Source organism: Rhipicephalus microplus, chromosome 7, assembly GCF_043290135.1.
Source record: "Rhipicephalus microplus isolate Deutch F79 chromosome 7, USDA_Rmic, whole genome shotgun sequence".
Lineage (NCBI taxonomy): Eukaryota > Metazoa > Arthropoda > Arachnida > Ixodida > Ixodidae > Rhipicephalus > Rhipicephalus microplus.
The window spans coordinates 83,317,298-83,339,296 of record NC_134706.1 but is presented as its reverse complement, the minus strand read 5'-3'; the positions used below and the strand labels follow the sequence as shown (position 1 = coordinate 83,339,296).

Sequence of the window (21,999 nt, the reverse complement as noted above, 5' to 3'; positions counted from 1 at the left end):
TCAACCCAAACAGATTGTCACTGCAGCTCTTCACGTACTCTTGCCCGAAGAGTAGCGGCAAGGTCGGCGAGTGGGCTCACGTCGACGCTGGCGACAGTTCTCACATTTGCTAGCCTATGAAATTTCGGGGCAATACGACGGGTCTTCAGCTTCTCGAAAGCACGGAAGTGACGTCTTCCCTGCCTATCGAAAATTTGTAGATGTTCTTTGCTATACCCTTCAGAAGCTGCCCGACCATGTCCTCTTCAGACATATATGGGTCTATGATCTTGCAGAGCATCAGAACCTACTCTATGTAGATGGTACACGTTTCTCCAGGAGTCCAAGCTCTTTGACTCAACGTGCGCTCGGCGCTTTTCTTTCTCGAATCGTAGTCGCCAAAGCGTTTCTTGAGTTCTTTAGCGAAACGATCCCACGTTGTTAAGGAATCATCGTGGTTTTCGTACCACATTAGGGTGGTTTCCATGAGAAACAGCACGACATTTCTCAGTTGGTCGGAGGGATCCCAGCAGTTGTACCAGCTCACCCTTTTGTAATGTGTCAGCCACGCATCCACATCTTTCCCTGCTCTTCCCGTGAACGGGCGGGGTTTCATATAGCGATACCGAGATGCAGCCGGCACTGACCTTTGCGTGGTTGAGAAGCCATGACCTTCGCTCTCGGCCATGATGGTTGTTGTCGGTGGCAGACCTGCAAGACGACGGCTCCGCCGTAGTTCAAACAGCTGTGGCTCCATGGTTCGTTGACGTGCTGTTACCCAGCACCTCCGCCACTTTGTTACGCTTACCAGAGGGGTTAATTCAGAGGCGACGTTATGGTTGACTCGAAGGTATACAATTAGCGTGCACCAGAGACCTTGTCTTGTCTTGTCTTGTTGCCTAGAAGATCTTGGCTCACACCCACAAGGGGCATTGGTCCCACTGTACCTTATAATAGATATTTTTTTGTACAACGCTTGCTAAAATAAAAGAGAAATTACATAAGAACAACAATAATGCTTCTTTTTCAATATATATATATATATATTTATATTGAAAAAGAAGCATTATACTATCACATTCATACTATCAATCAGGTAATAGAGAAATTTTCAGAGTATAACCAACCACTATACATAGCCTTCATAGACTACGAGAAGGCGTTTGATTCAGTAGAAATATCAGCCGTCATGCAAACACTGCGGAATCAGGGCGTAGATGAAGTATATATTAACATTCTGGAAAAAATCTACAGGGGATCAATTGCTACCATAATGCTTCATAAAGAAAGCAACAGAATACCAATCAAGAAGGGTGTAAGGCAGGGGGACACAATTTCCCCAATTCTATTTACCGCGTGCTTACAGGAGGTTTTCAGAAGCCTAGATAGGGAACAGTTAGGGATAAGAGTTAATGGAGAGTACCTTAGTAACCTGCGCTTCGCCGATGACATTGCATTGCTGAGTAACTCAGGGGACGAATTGCAACTCATGATTACGGAGTTAGACAAGGAGAGCAGAAAGGTGGGTCTTAAAATTATTCTGCAGAAAACGAAAGTAATGTACAACAACCTCGGCAAGGAGCAGCGCTTCGAGATAGGTAATAGTGCACTTGAAGTTGTAAAAAAAGACTATGTCTACTTAGAGCAGGTAATAACCGCAGAGCCGAACCACGAGATTGAAGTAACTAGAAGAATAAGAATGGGGTGGAGCACATTCGGCAAGCACTCTGAAATTATGACAGGTAGATTGCCACTATCCCTCAAGAGGAAGGTATATAACAGCTGTATCTTGCCGGTACTTAGCTACGGAGCAGAAACTTGGAGACTTACAAAGAGGGTTCAGCTTAAATTGAGGACGACGCAGCGAGCAATGGAAAGAAAAATGGTAGGTGTAACCTTAAGAGACAAGAAGAGAGCAGAGTGGATTAGGGAACAAACGGGGGTTAAAGATATCATAGCTGAAATCAAGAAGAAGAAATGGACATGGGCAGGGCATGTAGCGCGTAGACAGGATAACCACTGGTCATTAAGGGTAACTGACCGGATTCCCAGAGAAGGGAAGCGGGTTAGGGGGAGACAGAAGATTAGGTGGGCAGATGAGATTAAGAAGTTTGCGGGTATAAATTGGCAGCAGCAAGCACAGGACCGGGTTACCTGGCGGAACATGGGAAAGGCCTTTGTCCTGCAGTGGACGTAGTCAGGGTGATGATGATGATATATATATATATATATATATATATATATATATATATATATATATATATATATATATATATATATATCTGACAGAGAAATGCTGTTACATATAGATATCATTAATGTGTGGAACACGGAAAAACGAGCTTTAAGTATGCACTTCTTCACTTATATATATTACTATGGCAGTTGAGTTTTTTCCGCCTTTCGGTTTGTCGGCAAATTTGAATAAGTTTCATTATTTCTCAGTTACTAACACATATTGTTGTAAGTGCGGAGCACTATATGCGGCCAAGCTGTCTATGTTGTCGTGCTCACTTGTCGTTACGCAGACAAACCATCTTTACCTTAGCGAGAAAATTGGCCGATCGCGCGCACCATATAGGAGTGTTCCTCCTCCTAATCTTCGAGCACCTTAATGATGATGTTAACGCAGGCAAAACTACATATAGCCTAACCAACTGTCGCATTCTAACTGCGCACTAGCGCCAAAAAGGAGGCCTCGTCCTCTTGTTCATCTGAGCGCCTTGATGATGTTACCAAGCGCGCACATTACTACTATGGGTAAAAAAAACAAACAACACAAACCACATATCAAAAATAGAAAAATAAAGCCAGTGAGAAAGAGAGAGAATCGAAATATTAGGACAAAGACGGGAATATCTAGAAAAATATAAGCACTGAAAAACAAAAGAAGAACGAGGACAAAAAAAAAGAGCAAGCCGACGGGAGACAATGAAGGCTGTGCAGCACCACACCTCATTCCGGCTTGGCATTACTAGCCCGAAGCTGCTCTATTATTATATTTTAGATATATTCAAGCTGCTGACGGTTCTTTGTATGAAGCATTTCAATGTCTCTAGGGACAGAATGACCTAACCTCCTTGTCTAAATTTTGACCTGCGGCGGTGGTTTAGTGGTGAAGGTATTTGGATGCTGATCCGAAGGTTGCGCTGCATTTTCGATGGAGGGGAAAATGCTAAGGGTCCGTGTGCTCAGATTTGGTTGCCCGTTAAAGGAACCCTTGTGGTTCGAATTTCTGGAGCCCTCCACCATGACATCTTTCAATTATGTGGTGGTTTTGAGAAATTAAATCCCACATAATATTATCGTCATCACCCTAGTTCAAAAGTTGATTAATTAACCTTCTTATTGCTGTCACACCTAATAGTTTTAGCCACCTTAACACGACTGCTGCTTCAGAAGAAAAAGTTGTGAAGGCACCAAACAAATATCGCATTACCATGACTTTCTAAACGATTTTGCACACACACCTTGAAACACACCGTATAACATTCCTTTAACGTGCAAGCACCCACATGTGATTTTCAGTCTAAGGTCTTGTCGTAATTCGTGGTAGTGACGGGGATGGGTGGAGCCCTGTAGGAGCTGTTAAAATAAGCGGTCGCTAGCAAACATGCGCTGAGCAGTTTGCGGGTTCAGAAAGGAAAGCGTTGCCACATGGACATACGTATGAAAGCGGGTGGATTTTCATAGAGTAGGTCATATATACCACTAAATATATTGAGCCGTGCGGCATGTCACCCAATGTAGAACTGCTGCAACGAAGATATACTTTCCTAACTTACCGATGCACAACAAGTTTACCAAAAGAACAAATCGCCTTTTCACAGTATTGGTAAAAAAATGTGTACTTATTCCGCGGAAGATCCTTCCCTCTGTGATGGCAATTATCTGTAAGGAATTCAGGGCAAGACATAGTAGTACATGTTTATTCAAACTGTACGGAAAATATTATCTTTTTTCTATCAGTAAGCTTATCCTATTTATAACATTTTCTTTTATGCCCCAAAAAACAAGAAACATGACAGGCCTACTATGAAGTTCACGGTTTCATGGATGAGGTCAATAATAGGCGGAAGAGCAGAGTGTTGCCTAAAAATAACTAGGGACTCGTGATAACGATGTCTAAGAAAAAAATGTCTCCTTTGACTGTTCGTTCCCACATATGTAACGCTCTCGTGTGTAATTCTCAGGAGATATTCAATTTGACTCTCTTTAGCCCAGCCGCGTGGCGCATGTGTCTCTTGAAGAGTAAGCGCACCTCTTTAACGAGGAACATTGATTCCACCACTTTTATAAAAAGATTCAGCGTGACTCTCTCGAGACAGTTATACATTGTATATTAATATGAGTAGCTATCGAAAATCATAAGAAACATTTTTTAAACAACAAAGCACAGAACCTTTCATTTAGTTTTTATACAATGGATTCCTGTGACGAGTCTACAGCATGTTTTGCAATCAAGGGTGGCTTAATTATTGTCTTGAATAAAGGGACAGAATATTTTTGCATGTTCATCCAGCCTTCCCGAATTAACATTCTTTTTAAATTCTTAAGCATCATTTCCAGAATGATTTAATTATACAGCATGTTTAAGAATAGTCTTGTGGTTGTGACAATCATAGAGATTCTGAAACACTACCAACATAGTCCTTGACGAGGGCTATAATGCGGTAATATTAGGCTCTATATTTCTGAGCAAGTTGTGGGCTTCATTAAAATATGCTGTCTATTTAACGAACATTTAGGGGTCTCTTTTATGCTCCAAAAATAAATAATGATTGTACACACCTTAGACATAACACGTAGAAAAGCATAAGCACTTCTCGCACAACAGTGAGTACAGCATAACCCCTTCTCGCAGAGCAGCGAGAACAGCAGAACAGCGACAACAGCGAGAGGCAGGTAAAACCACACTTTTCGGCACCTATCTGGGGAATTTGTTCAGCAGAAATACTTATCGCAGCACAATAAATTTCAGCACACCTCCCGAAATGTTTATTAGTATAAAATGAAAAATTAATGCAAAACACTGCTTCGGCATTACTCCACTGTTTATTTAGGATGCATTGGTTTAATATAAAAACCTGTTTGCTTAGGTAGTTTTTATTTCAGGGAATACAGCTAGCTATGAGTGGTGATGGATGGTGGTGAAGGGACCGTATAATGATTTGTATTAGGGTGATGACTGCTTCGGCATATGAACGAAGGTGTGGAGTGGCCTTAAGCACTGACTTGTAAGTCAATGCGCCCTCGGGTGGAATGCAATTAAACGAAGTGCAACCAATATTTAGATATACGACATCACTCCTAGGAACAAGTATAACACCATTTTGGGCAGCTTTTCAGAACCATTACATTAACCATAAAGTTTTATACAATAATACCTAGAGGGGAATCTGCCACGTGTCTCTACGCAGGCTCCTTCAGCGCTGCTTGTAGCCCCACGAGAATCATGGGAAGTACAGGCTTCAGATCTGCCTCTGATGGATCACGTTCTTGAGACTAGTGACGCTTGTTTGCTGAGTGTAAAACGACGTTATATAAAGTTGTGTTTAATTGAAACTTGCTTTAATTTTTAGTACCCAAACTTTATTGCAAAAGGTTGTTGTGACTAGGCGGTAGAAGTGAAACCTGGACAAGTTAAACTACCAGGGTTTGCATTGCTCTGCCATTGCGTTCCAGATTTGGCGTCAAGATGTAATGAATTATTTTTTGCAACATTTCAAAACAAACATTTTTTGTCATCGAAAATACGAAATATCTATTTATGAAAATAACAACACAGTATTAAATGAGGAACACTTAACATTTCGTCTTCTGCGATGCCAAATGCCAGATTGGCTTGTCTCCAGCGCACTTCTTTTAAAGACGATAGTCTATGTTGGCGACCTTCGACCAAAGATGTTGGTCTGTCTGTCTGTAAATTTGTCTGTTTTTTCACTCCTAATGGCATTGGGTACTTGAAACGGCCGATTTCATACGCAGCACCCCCCAATGTTGCTTCAGATTGTGCGTTCATACTCGTGCGATTGTCAATTTAAAAGCAATTTTTGCGCATGTCTGGGGCACTATAACAACACGTATATATTCTGCATGTGCCTCTTTTACTAGAAAAGGCATACATATGTAATTTTCAGGACCATAGCGCTTATCACGCTGCGTTGACCAAGCAACGCTTGCACGAAAAGCGCTGACCATGCAACGCTTGCACCAACAGTTTGCTAAGACGGGACGGTGGTGGCACCTACCCGTCACCTTGGGTTCCACACCTTATCACTTCTGAAACAGGTGCGCACACCCGTCTTTGTTTTCTAGGAAAACTGCCAGATGGCACTCATGTCTCACGTGTTACATGACTTGATGGGTTCATTCGCTTCCGCTACAAGCTCGAGGTACTCTAACGCAGCGCCTCCGGAACACCATTCACCAATTTTCTGGCGCAGGACATCAAGTAATTGTTTTTTTCAATCTCTCCACACGCAAGACTATTGCCTTTCGTTGACACTTGCAGATTCACATGTAGATACGGGGCCAATTTTTTGTTGTGAAGTCGAGTCAGACGAGCGTCGCGGTGCGTGTACTACGAGTCGCCGTCGTTTTGCAGTTGATTTCCATGAGTTTTGGCAAGACGCACTAACAACAAACGAGAACTCCATGTAATATCCTACACTGGCATGAGACGCTACATCTATGCGCAGCGGTAAGTGGATGACGCTTCGCATGAACTGTAAAACACCACTTGTAAAGCTACAGGGTTGCGGTGAATTGTGAGGCCTAGCCGTTTTAAGCTTCTTTGAACAACAAAGGCGCAGCTTCGGTCTTTTGCGCCCACTCCACTACCCATTCTACTTGAAGAATGAAACTGACGCTCTAGAAAAAGATCCGTAGACAGTTCACTGGCTAACGCGATCCAATCCAAAGCTTGTACTTCCCATTATTCTCATGAGGGTACACGATGGCAGCGCCAGAATACTGTTTAGGTAATATTAGATGAAACTCTGTGACATTAACTAAAAACATCTTTACATAATTTCACATGGTGCAACTATGTCTTCCTTCTGATGAAAAAATTAATACAATGTAGTGATTCGTTATTAAGGCTTGGTGAGATCAACCCTCTTGAAGAATCCTGCGATGGGCGTAGATTTCAGCCTATATTTCATCGCTAGATGCCAGAGGTCTTGGTTTGTCCACCCTGTATGAAGTTATTGATGACCGGACAACCAAACCGATTAGTCGGGACTGTAAGAGGGCATATTATAATTAAAAATTTTTGTTACAGAACAGCTATGCCTCTTAAGGGGCCTGTAAGGTATTCTCAAATCAATAAATAAAAAATAAATAAAGAAATAAATAAATGAATAAATAAATAAATGAATAAACACTATTTACTACTGTGAAAATTTTCCGCTAGACCTTGAAGGTCGTAAAGAAGGACGACGAACACTGCTTGAGATACGTAATTACCAATATTGGTGGCTTAAGAACTGGCGCTTGCCGAAAAAAATTGCAGATCCTACGTACAGTGGCAATCGATGATATGCGAAGCACAAATGAGGAATAATATTGTGTCACTTTAAAATCAGCACAACGTTACGAGGCAGAGGTGAATTATGCTGTACATGACTTTCATGTCATGATTACCATGATTGGACGTGTCATTTACTTTCGCAATCGATTCACTTCACGTGATAACAAATTTGGTACATGTAGAGCTATCGAAACGCCCGGGAAAGCATCATGAGCGTGATATGTTGTCATGCTGTTACATGACACGCTGTCAAGATTGTCACGTTTACACCATATTCTTTCGTGATATATTGATGTCACGTAACCACAAATTTGGTATATGTGGAGCTAGCGAAACAGCCACGAGCGCATCATAAAAGGCCCGATATACTCTGACGTAATGTTGACGCCCGCGCACGCTAGGCGCAGTAACGCTTCACTTGCAAAACGCGAGCGCTCTATAGTCTGACGCCAGGCGTGACCGGCGCAACCAGCGTCCGTCAGCGCGGCTCAGTGGCAACCGGCGTGAAAGGCGACCTGCTGCATTTCCTGCCGATGACGTTACCCAGACAGCACTGCGTCTGCCTTTCTTTGTGCTGAGAGACGCCGGGCGCGCTCTAGTGCGCATGCGTCCAAGCAACGCAGCGCGTCGCGCGCCTGCGAGTATATGGCTGGCAGATCGGCGTCTGGCATGGCATCACCAGCGTGACGTGGCGAAACGAACGCCGGTGCGCACGCGCGGCTGGTCACGTCGAACTTTATTGGCACCTTCAGTGTGGCATGTGGTCGTCTTCTTACATGACACGCATCTCATGATTGTCATGTTTGCACCCGTCACATACCTTTGTCGTATATTGACGTGACGTAAAATCAAAATTTGGCACACGTGAAACGGCCGCGGGTGCATCATGAGTGTGGCATGTAGTCATGTTGTTACATGACACGCATGTAGTGATTATCATGCTTGGACGCGTCATTAGCCTATGTGGCTCGTACGCGTCCCGTAATACTGAATTCAGTACATGCGAAGCTATTGAAACGGCTGCAACTGCATGATGAGCGTAGCATGTAGTCATCTTGTTACACGATGAATATTGAATGATTATCATGTTTGCATTAGTCACATATCTTTGTCATCCTATCACGTCCCATAATACAAAATTTGGTGTATATGACGCTGGCGAAACGGCTACGAGCGCTTCATGAGCGTGGCATGTAGCCATGTTTTACATGACACACATCTCATGATTATCAAGTTTGCATCAGTCACATACCTTCGTCATCCATTCACGTTCCGTAATGCAAAATTTTGTATATGAGAATTTAGCGAAACGACCGCGGGCGCATCATGAGTGTGGCATGTAGTCACGTTGTTACATGACACGCATATCACGATTTTCACGTTAGGGTGTGTCGCTTGTGTTCGCCATGCAGTCATGTCCTAACATACCAGTTTCGCAAAATGTCATGTGAACGAAACCACCGCAAGAACAGAAAGACCTTAAAGTGAATTATGACATGTATGTCATGATGTTTCTGTTACGACTAGTTAATTATGCTTGCCATATGGTCATGTTATGCTGTACCAATTTAGGTATTCATACCAATATTGAGATGGCCAGGAGAGCTTAAAGTTTTAGGCGGAACGATAGATAGATAGATAGATAGATAGATAGATAGATAGATAGATAGATAGATAGATAGACACGATCAAAGTCACCAAAGTTCGCTAAGAAATGCATCGCATTTAAAAAGAAATGTTTATTCTCTGTCTCGAATACAAAAAATTGTTTTCCAATTGTAAGCAAAAGTTGCCATTATGTTTCTTCCGTTGACAAGGACTCGTTGGTGGGTTATTCCTAAAGAGTATTTTTTACCGAAGCCTCGCATAAAGTGCCCTGTAACGTTATTAACAGCTAGCTGGAAGTATGATGACCACTAGTTAACATCGGACTTTTCAGCCATAACGACTTCAGCCTGCAGAACGGCAGACGACTGCAAGTGAGAATTCAAATTTGCAAATGAGCCGAATAATTCCCAACACACGAACAAACACCGAAAGCAATAGAAACACGCTCTATACATACAGTGGTATAGGCACAATGTCTTGAGCACAAACCAATGGCTTGTGGTCATGTTATAGCGATATATCACTGCATATCCAGAGAAATACAAAAGCGACACACACCACATTCGCTGCATAAAACGCAGCTCTTGTTCCTGTGTCGACATGTTCCATCCATGCAGCCGCAAGGGCGCTTCCTGAAAGATTCATAATTGTAGTGATCGCACCACGGTCTCCCAACTCCAGGACAAGTAGATTCCCGTATGCCTGCACTGCCACAGGCTCTTGGGACTTGATGCTTATAGGGGCAAGGATCTACGTAAAAAAAGCAAGAAGAAATGATTTTGAAAGAAAATAGTCTGCGTATAGTAAGGTTCATTTCATCAACTAAAGAAATAAAAACTACCGTGGTTAACCACGGTAGTTTATAATTTATTTATTTATAATTATTTATAAAATTATTTCTTTATAATTAATTTTATTTTTATAATTATAAAAATAGCGTAGTTTGAAGAATGTAATTAGGTTTGTATGCGGTAACGTTTGCTTTAAAGCAATCTTCATCGAATTATACTCTTTTCGTACTATTAAGTTAAATACGCAAAAAGAAGATGACGAAGCCGCACCAGTCGTGAGTCGTGGTGTCTTCTTATGTTTCTATTGATCAGTTTTATTAGTGATATTTTTCATTTAAGGTTTTGTGCATTGGGCAAGCAACTGGTGCCGTTCCTATACCAGCATGTCGAATACAAGAGACCAAAATAGTTGGTCTGTGGACAGGCTACTACCTTATATGAAAGAGCTAGTTCTTTGAATCTGTACGCGCCTGTAGTTGCTCTGTTTATTAAGACTAGAAGCTTAGCGTACCTAATACAACGATAAAAAGCAACATAGGTCTTACAACGTCCCTTCCTCATCATCAATGAGAGAAAACGTATGTCTGAATCATTCCCATGGCGTTTGAGGTACACGAGCGCGCCTTTTAATGAATCAGTATACATATAATAGTTTTTCGCAGAATGACCATATCAGGATTCATAGAGGGCTAAGGCACGTTATTCTGATTCTATGCATGCAGTCACAGTGCTCGCTTAATCTGGTGCAAATGTGCAATTACAGTAAAAATACCACAACTTTTACCAGTAAAAAGAAAAGATTTCAGAGTTGCATGACTTTTTGCAGTTAAAAGAAAAGACCTTAGAATTGCATGTGTATACGACGGACATTGTTATTCGATGTCCTAACTATTTCGCTTTTCATTTCAGTTGATGAAATGCGGCTCCTATTTAAGAGCGATAAGTATCAGGCTGTCTCATGCACAAACCACTGAAAATCATACTGAATTTACATGAGGATTATCAGGATTGTTTTTGCTGGTCACTAAATGGGCAGCCACTGTCTGTGAGCCACTTCAATCAGAAGTATTTAGAGCTCTTAACCACAAGACATTGGCGTACTAACTCTTTCGCGAGTGGTGCGTGCGTGCGCGCACGCACTCACACGCACGCACGCACACACACACACACACACACACACACACACAAACACACACACGTAGCATGGAGTCTATCATCCTCTCAGCTGTAGCCGCAGCATTGCATAAGCCAAAGGGCATTACCTTAAACTGGAAAAGTCTATCCGGTTTAACAAATGGAGTATTTTCACGGTCTGATTTGTCGACGAAAATCTGTCAGTATCCCGAACGCAGGTCGATAGAGGAGAAGTAGGCAGACCCGTGCAGGCAGTCGAGGGCGTCGTCAATCCCTGGCAGTGGGTAGACGTCCTTGCGTGTGACCTTGTTTCAGTGACGGTAGTCGACACAGAAGCGCCAGCTGCCATCCTTCTTTTTCCCTACAACGACTGGTGAGGCCCAGAGACTGCAATATGGTACAATGACGTCTTTTTTGAGCCCTTATTCAACTTCACGTTGGATGACTTGTCGCTCTGCATGTGACACGCGATAAAGAGGTCGTGGGCAAACGATAAAGAGGTAGCGGGCAAAAGAGCTTCTGCTATGAATGCAGAAACAGAATGTTCACTGATGAAAGATACGTTGGCTAGAGCCATGCCATCTGTAACAACTTGAGCGCACCAGCTGAAGTTCAGTATCGGTAGCGATGCCACATTATTCGTAATTGTCAACAGTGTATGAGGAAGGCCAACATTTCTGTCTAATAACACATCCAAAATCGGTGCCAGCACATATTCACCGTCGGGTACCGGAGGAAAAGACCTCATGGTTACACAGGTGACGGCTTGGGGCACTAGGCGAATGTACTCGACAGAACATAAACGCGGTTGAGGTGAAGTTGTAGTGTCATAGTAATAAGGTAGGTCAAGCTCAAGCAAGCCTATCCCACAGTCAAGTAAGGCAGGGTGCGCGGCAAGACAGTCCATGCCCTGGATGAGTTTATGAGAGCACTTCTCGAGCACGGCAAAAAGCAAAGTTGTGGAGCGGTCAGCAACACTAACACGTGTGGAGCACACCCCAAGCACAGAAAAAGTTCCACCGTCGGCGACTTTAATGAGCGGCACTGTGGGTGGTGTTAAAACCTTTTTAAGGCGGCGGCGAAACTCCGAGTTCATCACCTAAATTGGGGACCCGGTGTCTACAAGGGCAACAACAAGTGCACTGTCTACTTTAACGTCTATGAGGTTGCGTCGTGTCGGCATAGTCAGAGGATTTGGCCGACGAATCGTCGATGCAGCATCACCTCTGGGAGCTGCATCGCCTAGTTTTTCCAAGCCAGATGTGCAGTCGGCGAAGGAGTATGGCGAAATTGGGGTGAGCGAGACGATGGGCCACGAGACAGCGCTGAGCGGGACTATTGGGCGGGAGGGGATGGTGACCGACAACTCACCGTCGACGAACCATCACCACCGGCTGGCGGAGGCAACTCGTGGCAAGTTCCGAAGTGGACATCATTTGCCTCTGCGTGACGGTTGTAGCCATAGGAAGGCTGACGTCAATACAACTAGCTATTGCAATTGCGGGCCATGTGACCAACACGATGGCAGATAAAGCAAATGGGCAGGTCATCAGCAGTACACCACTCAGCGGGATGGCGAGAGTGCGCTATCAGCCTCTGGCCTTGGGCGTAGGAAACTGGCGGACGACGGTCAGTTGGTCGGAAGGGGGTGGCGGTGCACACAGATTCCAGGATAACGTTCGAAAGCTCTTCGCGAACGATGGAATGCACTAAACGCACCATTTGGGAGCTGGGCTCACAGGCACGAGAGAAAGATGAAGCAGGAGACATAGCTTCAAGTTCTCGACGGATGATCTTCCTGACATGCTCTCCAGTCAGCGGCGCCTTAGTACAGGCATGTATTCGCATGACCATGTTGCTGTGGTGTTGAGAAGTCGAGCGAACTGATTGGAAATGCGTAGGTTCTTGGCGACCTCAAAAACACTGGCACTCTCGAATAATGACATCTGCTGTGTCACAGTTCTTGCAAATTAGCAAATTAACGCATCATCAGCAATGCCTTTTAATATGTGTGCTACCTTCTTTGACTCCTCCATGCCGTCGTCTGCTTTGCGGCAAAGGGCGAGCACGTCCTGTATGTAAGCCAGGTACGACTCCTATGACGTTTAAGTGCGAGATGCCAGTTCCTTCTTGGCCGCTGTCTTCCTGCCTGTGGATTTGCCGAACAGTGCACGCATCTTTTCTTTGTATGCATCCCAGCTGCCAATTTCCGCTTTGTGGTTCTCAAAGCATACTTTGGCTGTCCCTTTCAGGATGTTCGGCAGCATGAGGGTTTCGTCGCAGCGATAATTCCTGCTTGTTCGCTCGTAGAGCGGCAACCATTCTTCGATGCCGACGTTGTCGGTCCCGCAGAACATGCCAGGGTCTTTCATCTGGGGCAGAACAACTGTCGTCGTTGCAGTGGCCGCTGCGGGAGCTTGAGCCGGACCTTCTTGTGCCATCGTGGAAGAAACAAAGCGTCGGCCGCTACGTAGCTCTGTCTTGTTACCCCGCACCACCCCCAAATGTCACGGGGTGAGAGCAGGAAGGGAGTAGCAACATATTTACAGATTGTACATGCAGTACACAGTATTCTTGAACCACGATGGCCGAAAGGCAACAACCAGTTGAGCTTTTGTTCAATCGTCATCTTAGTCGCCGTTATTATGGTCCATTCCTTGATGTTAACGATGGCGTGTATATATATATATATATATATATATATATGAGGAAGTCAGTTGATTCGGCTTATGTTCGCCGATGATGGTGAACATAAGCCGAACCAACTAACTTCCTCTTCCACTACTTTTGCCCAAACCATGACCTGGCTCATACTGTATCCTTCCCCGGTTTACAGACGGAGCCCGCTGGGCGAGGCGAATCATCGGCGTATTCTAAGATGGAACTGCTTGAGATGAGCTGCACGCACCAACTGTGTTTGGCTTGACCAACGATCAGCTGACGTCAAGCATGCCACCACGTAGGTCAAGTCACTCAGGCGATTTACGATAACGAATGGACCAACATAGTGCGCTAAGAATTTCTGGCATAAGTAACGTTTTCGCTGAGGGATCGACAAGCACATGAGATCCCCTTTTTCAAATAAAACGTTGTCATGACATTGTTGAAGCAATCTTGATTTGCCAGTGTGCGAACATGAGCAATTTCGTGGGCTTCTTCAGCTTGTTACAGTGTTCGAGCAACTGAATTGTCCGTATGGAGCTCGAATGGAAGTATTGTATCGAGGCAGCTGCGTAATTGTCGAGCTTAGAATAGTTAGAATGGAGTGAAGTCCGTGGTTTCGTGCTTCACTGAATTATAAGCATAGATAATAAATGGCGAAATCTCAACCCTGTTCTTGTGATTCGAGGATACATCCATAGCCAGCATATTAGTAAGCATGCGGTTTGTTCGTTCAACAAAACCATTCGTCTGGGGATGATATAGCGTTGAATATCGAAACTGTGAAGTGCAAAGACGAAGCAATTCCTCTAGATTGTCGGCGACGAACTGGCGACTGCGAGGACTGATGATGACACGAGGTGGACCATGGCAAAGAACGATGACTAGTAACAGGAAAGAGGTGACGGAACCCGCTGTGGAAGATGTAATCGCAGCGGTTTCCGCATATCTGGTAAGGTGATTGATGCAGACTATGATCCAGCGGTTGTTGTTGCAAGACCGCGGAAATGGTCCTAGCAGGTCGATACCAACTTTTTCGAAAGGTGTTGTGGTCGTCGTTATAGGGCGAAAGAGGCCATGCGGGCTACTTGTAGGACGTTTGCGGCGCTGGCATTTGTCGCAGCTGGAGACGTATTGCTTCGTACATTGTCGCATTTTAGGCCAGTAGAAGCGCTCTCGAGTTCGATGCGAACTGTGGATGAATCCAAGATGACCTGGCGTCGAGTCATCAAGCATGAATAGGAGGACGTCGTAACGCAGGCTTTGGGGAACCACAAGCAAATACCGCGCACCATTTGCCGAAAAATTGACCTTGTACAAGAGTCCATCGCGAAGACAAAAGCGACCACTGCCCTTGGGGCTTCTGACAGTGGCGAATAGAGTCTAAAGTCAAGTCATTGCGCTGTTCCCGCTGGAACGTGGTGACATCTGGAAATGCACGTGAAAAAGTAACAAAGCAGTTGTCGAACGTGTCTGTATTGTCGTCGGTCGTAGACAATGGAAGGCGAGAAATACAATCTGCGCCGGTATGACGCCGTCGACTTTTGTATGCAACATTAAATTGAAATTCCTGGAGGCGTAGAGCCCAGCGTGCAAGGCGTCCAGAAAGGTCTCGGAGAGTAACGAGCCAGCATAGGAAATTATGGTCTGTTACAATCGTGAAAGGACACCCACACAGGTAACAACGAAACTTCTGAATAGCAAATACGGCTGCGAAGCATTCTTGTTTGGTCATAGTGTTCTCTTTTCAGCCTTGCGGAAGGAACGACTTGTATAGGCAACGACACGCTTTCCGTCATTATGATGCTGAACAAGAGCGCCTCCGATGCCAATACCGCTAGCGTTTCTGTGTACTTCCATAGAAGCAGATGGGTCAAAATGACGGAGAATCGGCTCTGATGTCAGCAGAAATTTGAGTTTGAGCAGAAATTTGAACGCCGCCTCACATTCAGAAGTCCAGTTGAATGCACTGCCTTTATGCAAGAGGCTGGTCAATGAGTAAACGACGTTCGCAAATTTAGACATGAAGCATCAAAAATAAGAACATAACCCGAGAAAGCTGCGAAGTTCTCTTACAGAGGTGGGTTGCTTAAAGGCGCTGACAGCTTCAATTTTCCGGCGGTCAGGCTGGACCCCATCTTTATCTACTTAATGGCCATGGATCAAGGCCTGCCATTCACAAAACCGACTATTCTTGGAGTTAAAGACCAAGCCAGCCTTTTCCACACAGTCCAGAACGAGGCTTAAACAAACATTATGTTCTTCAAATATGCACCCAAAAATGAAAATGTTGTTCAGATAGCACAAGCAGATTTCCCATTTCAGTCCACGAAGGATCGAGTCTACAAATATTCCGAAAGTTGCGGGGCATTACATAGCCCAAATGGCATCACATTGAACTGATATAGTCCATCGAGTGTCACAAATGCCGTTTTCTCCGTGTTAGCAGGGTACAATGGGCATCTGCCAATATGCTGATGGTAGATCGAGTGAAGAAAATTATAAAGCAAAATTTATACAGTAATTGAAGTCATCAATGTGAGGCAGCGGATATACATCCTCATTAGTGAAGGCATTCAATTGTCTAGCATCATCGCAAAAAAACCTCCAGGAAGCGTTTTTCTTGCGGATCAAAATCACAGGTGCTGCCCATGGGCTGCATGACTCTTCAATAACACCCTTCTGCAATATTTCTCGAACTTGTTCAGCTATATCTTTCCACTCGGATGACAACACCCTGTAAAGTTTTGTCCGAACCGGATGGACAAAGCCTGTGTCAATGGTATGCTGCGATCGAGAACATGGTAAAGATATTTGCTTTATCTTTTCGCCGAAGTCAAATACCGACTCCTGTTGTTGTAATAGTTGGATTAATTCTTGTTGTTCATGTGATCATAGCGTCCTGCTAACCATGCTCGAAATGTAGCTGCGCCAGCTAGTTTCCCGGTGGTCGTGGTGGTGGTGACCGCCGCCGTAGAGGTGAAGGAGAGCGGCGCGTTCGGCCAGGCAGAAGTGTCAAGGTACGGTCAGAAGCGAGGGAGATTCCACGCCGGCTCTCGTGTTGTAGGGTGCTATTAGGATACGTGGTCCACCAAGGATCGTCATAACTGTGGTCACCGCGAGGAAGTCTTGATGATGGCTCGTATCTCGATGTCATTTTTCTCTGCCGACGACAAAACCGAGCAATGTGTCCTGGAGCACCACAGCTGTAGCAGACAGGAGGTTGACGATATGCATTTTGGAAAGCATCGCGAGGGCGTGGTGACACAGGTGCGCATTCGTTCGGGTTCTGATAGTCGGCAGCCAGCTGTCGAGGGTAACTGAAGCGGCGCTGGTGCCTGGTGTCTTGGTAGTAACTGCGCGGCGGCCTCGGTGGTGTGCCAGAAACGTGGTCAAACTCCGCGATGCTTCTGCAGCAATTGAAACAGGATGTTGATGCTGGTCGGGAACCGGCAAGGGTGTAGCTTCACAAGGCGTCGCGCGAGTGTGTCGACTAAATTCTTCACGCACGATCTCGCGTATTGTAGACACAAGATCAGAAGGTGCATAGTTGTCAACATTCACTGCCGTGGTCACATTAGGTAATCGACCAAATTTTGTTGCAATACGCCTCATCTTCAGCGTCTCAAAAGTGCGACAGTGCCGTATGACATCGGCTACTGTACCAATGCTGTCTTTGCTGATAAGAAAGTGATAAACGTCCTCTGCGATGCCCTTGAATAGGTGACCGACTTTTTACCTCTCGGACATGCAAGAGTTAACGGCCTCGCATAGTTTCAGGATCACCTCGATATACATCGTGCACGTTTCGCCTTATACCTGGGCTCTTTGCAGCAGTGGTTCTTCGGCTTGCTTCTTCTTTGCATTGGTGTCCCCGAAACCCTCCTTCATTTCGGACACGAAATGTTCCCACGTTGTGAGGGCGTCCTCATGATTCTCATACCATGTGAGCGCCATGTCCCTCAAGAAGAACACCACGTTAGTCAACTGAGCTGCCGCGCCCCAAGAGTAATAGTTTCTCACCCGCCTTCAATGTTTGAGCCACTAGTCCACGTCCTCGCCAGATTTGCCCCCAAAAGGAAGAGGCTGTATCAGATGCTGACGCTGCCAAAAACCAGCCGCGACTGAAGTCGGTGGTAAAGGCGTCGCTGGAACTGGTGGCGCAATGCTGTCAGCAGCGGGGTTCAGGGTTCCGTCTTCACCGTGAAACATTGCGACCGCCAGTGGTAACGGGTAGCCCAGCAATGCGGCGGCTTCGGCGTAGCTGAGGTTGTTGCAGAACCATGTTGCTTGGTTAGAAACCCAGCACCTCCACTATAAAACTGTTACGCTTAGGTTGCGTTTCAACACGTTTATTCACAGGCGAGATCAGGCGATGATCGGCGATGGAGGCGAACATAGGCCGAACCAATAAAATTCCTCTTCCTCTACTTTTGTCACAAACTATGACCTGTCTCAAACCATATTAATACCACGAATTTGAATGACACTTCAATACGCTGAGAAAGGGCGCCCTAAACCAGATTTTCCTGTCCAAAAAAATTCGTCACACTCATCGGCTTTCAACAGTTTTGAGAGAGAAGCGCTGATAATGATAAAGACGAAGCAGACTGCAAGCAAGTGGAAGCAGTTGTTCTTTCGCATCAATAAGTAAGAAAATAAACAAAATACATGTATCAAAAAATAAATGAAGAAACAAAGAAGCAACGAAGAAAAAAAGAAAAGCAGTGCGTCTGGCATGTGCACGACCACGTACGTTTGAATGAAGAAGGGTTCCTGCATTTGCATCCACACTCACACATCGCCACCAGATACAATTATTACTGTGCTGTTTGGTTTAATTTTTGTACATTTACATATTCCGCTGGAATGGTATGTGTTTTAACAGCTTTTTTACGTATCCTTTGATAATTCATTTTTTTAACGACTTATCACATATTAGGCCGGAACAGTTATTCAAAGCTTATTCTTAAATTGTAAAAAGCCAAATAGGAAACAGGGTAACCACGTTTTTAGGTGCTGTTTTTTTGTTAGACACAGAAAACTGACATCTAACAAACGATCATCTCAAGAAATTTATATGAATTGTTATTATAAGTAATTGTGATATAAATGTGTAGAAAGAAAAGGGGACAAAACATGACTTACTAATCTGCTCGGGAACACTTGCGTGCGTCAAACAGGCTGGCAGAAGAAGCAGCAGTACTTGCAATGAGAATTTCATTTTCGTAGGCTGGTTTTCTTAGCTGTGCCTTCGAAGAATAATATTATCCTGCAAGATGAATAACCTCGTTTAAGGAAGGTTTGGAGGAGAATGAGTTGTAACACTCTTAGTTTTATGATTTAAGCAATTGTGAGAAAATAAGCATTTGCCAACCGTTTTTTTTTTCAGAATTATATTACCTTCTTTCGAACTTTTTCTTTATGCTCGGCACGTGACTGTGCTGCGAAGGGGATATTATTTCAATAAAAGACCAAGACGCATGACTAAGAAATCTTAGCGCCACAGAACGGAAACAAAAGAAAGAAACGTAGACAACACGAGCGCTAACTTCAAACCAAGTTTATTAGGAAACACACATGAATATATACGAACTCAAATCACAGAAATCTCACGCCTACTTTTTTACACATATATTGTTATACAACGTCATACAAAAACAAAAAATGTAATATCAGGAAATAAACAGGTAAACGCGCATGTGTAAATGGAACCAAGAAAACTTAGAAAAAAACTTAACAGCCCCCCGAAAAACCCTACAAACGAAAAATGTGACACCAACTGCGCATGCTTACCTCGGTGAAACTATGAAAACGTGCTCATTATGAATGAAAATTCTTTATCGTGAAGGAGTACAGACGGATGACTCACGCACTTCTCGCCACGTTTTCGGATGAAGCAGGCCTCAACTAATTCTCGGGTTAACTGCTCTCTGTGACGGAATAGCACAGCTGTTTGATCGAACATTGGAGTACAGCCACACTGACGGCAATGTAATGCCAAGTGGGATGTCGGTGTGCCTTTCAAAGAGCTGTGGTGCTCGCGTAGACGGATATTGAGACACCGCCCAGATTGGCCCACGTAAACGTGTCCGCACGAAAAGGGCGTCTCGTATACCACCCCTTTTACACAAGACACGAAACGAATGCCATGTCTCATTGTGCACTTGCCTTTTTTACCACTTTTTTTATTTTCACGGTGCTGCAGTCTCGGGCAAATATCCTTCAGTTTACTTTTGGCTGAAAACACCACGTTGACGCCAAAGCGTGCCGCCACTCTCTTAAACCGGTGGGACACTCCGTGAATATAAGGGATTACCGAGAAAGGTCTGCTCCCTTTGCATCTTTCCGTCGCCGCCAGCTTACCACCTGCTCTTATGGTTTTAAGCAACCTTTCACTAACAGCGGCTATAACAGCATCAGGGTACCCTGCCTGCCGCAACTTAACTGCTTGTTCACACATGCTTTGTCGAATCAGGTGCGGGCATGACTTTGAGATGGCAGACCGGATACAGGAGCTGGCTATTCCATTCTTTACAAGTCTGGAGTGACCAGACTGGTAGTCAAGCAAGCCCTTTTGAGACCTTGGTTTATATCGCCAGCATAAACCATCAGGGCTAAATGCTAACTGGAGGTCTAAATACTGCAATGCATCGTTCCGGGGTACCTCACATGTGAACGTCAAACCGTGCCCTTGCTCCCTGAACACCTTCATTACATCAATCATTTTTCTGATAAAAACACCCCTGTCCACGAAAACCAAGTAATCATCAACATAACGAAACACTTTGATTGCCAGATCAACAAGACTACCCTGTATAGCCCTGTCCACCTTTGCCAAAAATATTGTGCTCAGAATAGGCGCGACACACGAACCGATACATACGCCAGATTTCTGAGCAAATACTTTCCCATTCCAAGTGACGAGTGTCGCTTCCAGGTAACACCTCAGTACCTCGAGGAACCCCTCAACTGACACACCTGAACGAGAGGTGAACTCAAATTCGTCCTCTTGACTCCCAATACACTCCTTTACACTCTGCAGAAGAGGGGGTTGCGGTAAGGAGTAGTAAAGATCCTCGATGTCGAGGCTAAATGCCCTTAAGCCTCCCGAGTCGTTGTTCCTAAGAAAATCTACGAGTATATCCGAACTAGCCACTTGAAAAGGGTCAGCCACTTTTTAATCACAGAAATCTCACGCCTACTTTTTTACACATATATTGTTATACAACGTCATACAAAAACAAAAAATGTAATATCAGGAAATAAACAGGTAAACGCGCATGTGTAAATGGAACTAAATGCCCTTAAGCCTCCCGAGTCGTTGTTCCTAAGAAAATCTACGAGTATATCCGAACTAGCCACTTGAAAAGGGTCAGCCACAACCAGAGATTCAAGGTTCTTTTGAAGATATCGGGACACTATTTGAAGCCAAGTGTTCCTTTCAGAAACTATTGTACGGAAGGGAATGTCAGGCGCTCGTGTTGTCTACGTTTCTTTCTTTTGTTTCCGTTCTGTGGCGCTAAGATTTCTTAGTCATGCATCGTTACCAACCTGCCCAACTCGCCGCACTCATCAGACCAAGACGAGTGTGTTTTTACCCCGTCTGGAATCAACAAGCGAAATATATTGTTTAATGCGCTGTCGTCTTCTGAAGAAGCTAGTATTTGATGAAACTGGGTTTCGAGATGCTGTGTAATTACGCTGTGCAAATGAAACAATGAAAAGAGTTATTTGTTTTTTATATTTGGAGTAGTTTTGCATAAATATATCGAATGAGCACTGATTACTTATTTTTGTTATGATATGTCTTGGGTTCGGTTGTTAAACGCAATTACTGTGATGTACTTGCATTATTAGCGCCAGTACATGGGGTGAAGATGTTTTCTCGCTGATTGTTAAGGTGTATCATAAATATTTGATGTAAGCAACCTTAGTTGTCTGGCTGCCAAGACCTGTAGAATCGCCTAACGTTTTGTTTCGTTTATCAGTATTATGGCAACTTCGCACAATTGAGGCCGATCCTGAAGAGTGCCGCTGCACGCACTTCCTCTTTTTTATTTCTGCCCGCATTTTTACCTGATACAGTAAACCTGTTCTAGGTGGTCGTAAACTCTGTGACCATCCCCGAAAATTGCCACCATCATGAAGGGGTCTGTGTCACATAGCATCGGCGATAGCCACTGTTCCTTTATTTTTTGTAATTACCCTGAGCACTTCCAACTACCGAAAAAAGGAACCCCGCAGGGTTCGGTCATCTCGCCGTTACTTTTCAATGTGGCTGTGATCAAT

The 21,999-nt window shown here is 44.4% G+C and overlaps 1 long non-coding RNA gene across 2 annotated transcripts in view; it reads right to left on the bottom strand.

Moving 5' to 3' along the window:
* The window catches only part of LOC142767527 (uncharacterized), a 78,831-nt gene that overhangs the window by 36,844 nt on the left and 19,988 nt on the right, over nt 1–21,999 (bottom strand). For both annotated transcript variants that reach the window (XR_012884956.1, XR_012884955.1), the window contains exons 2-4: nt 18,856–18,979; nt 9,680–9,871; nt 3,765–3,870 (exon numbers count right to left, since the gene is read on the bottom strand). This is a non-coding gene — a long non-coding RNA (uncharacterized LOC142767527). The remainder of the gene's footprint in view (nt 1–3,764; nt 3,871–9,679; nt 9,872–18,855; nt 18,980–21,999) is intronic.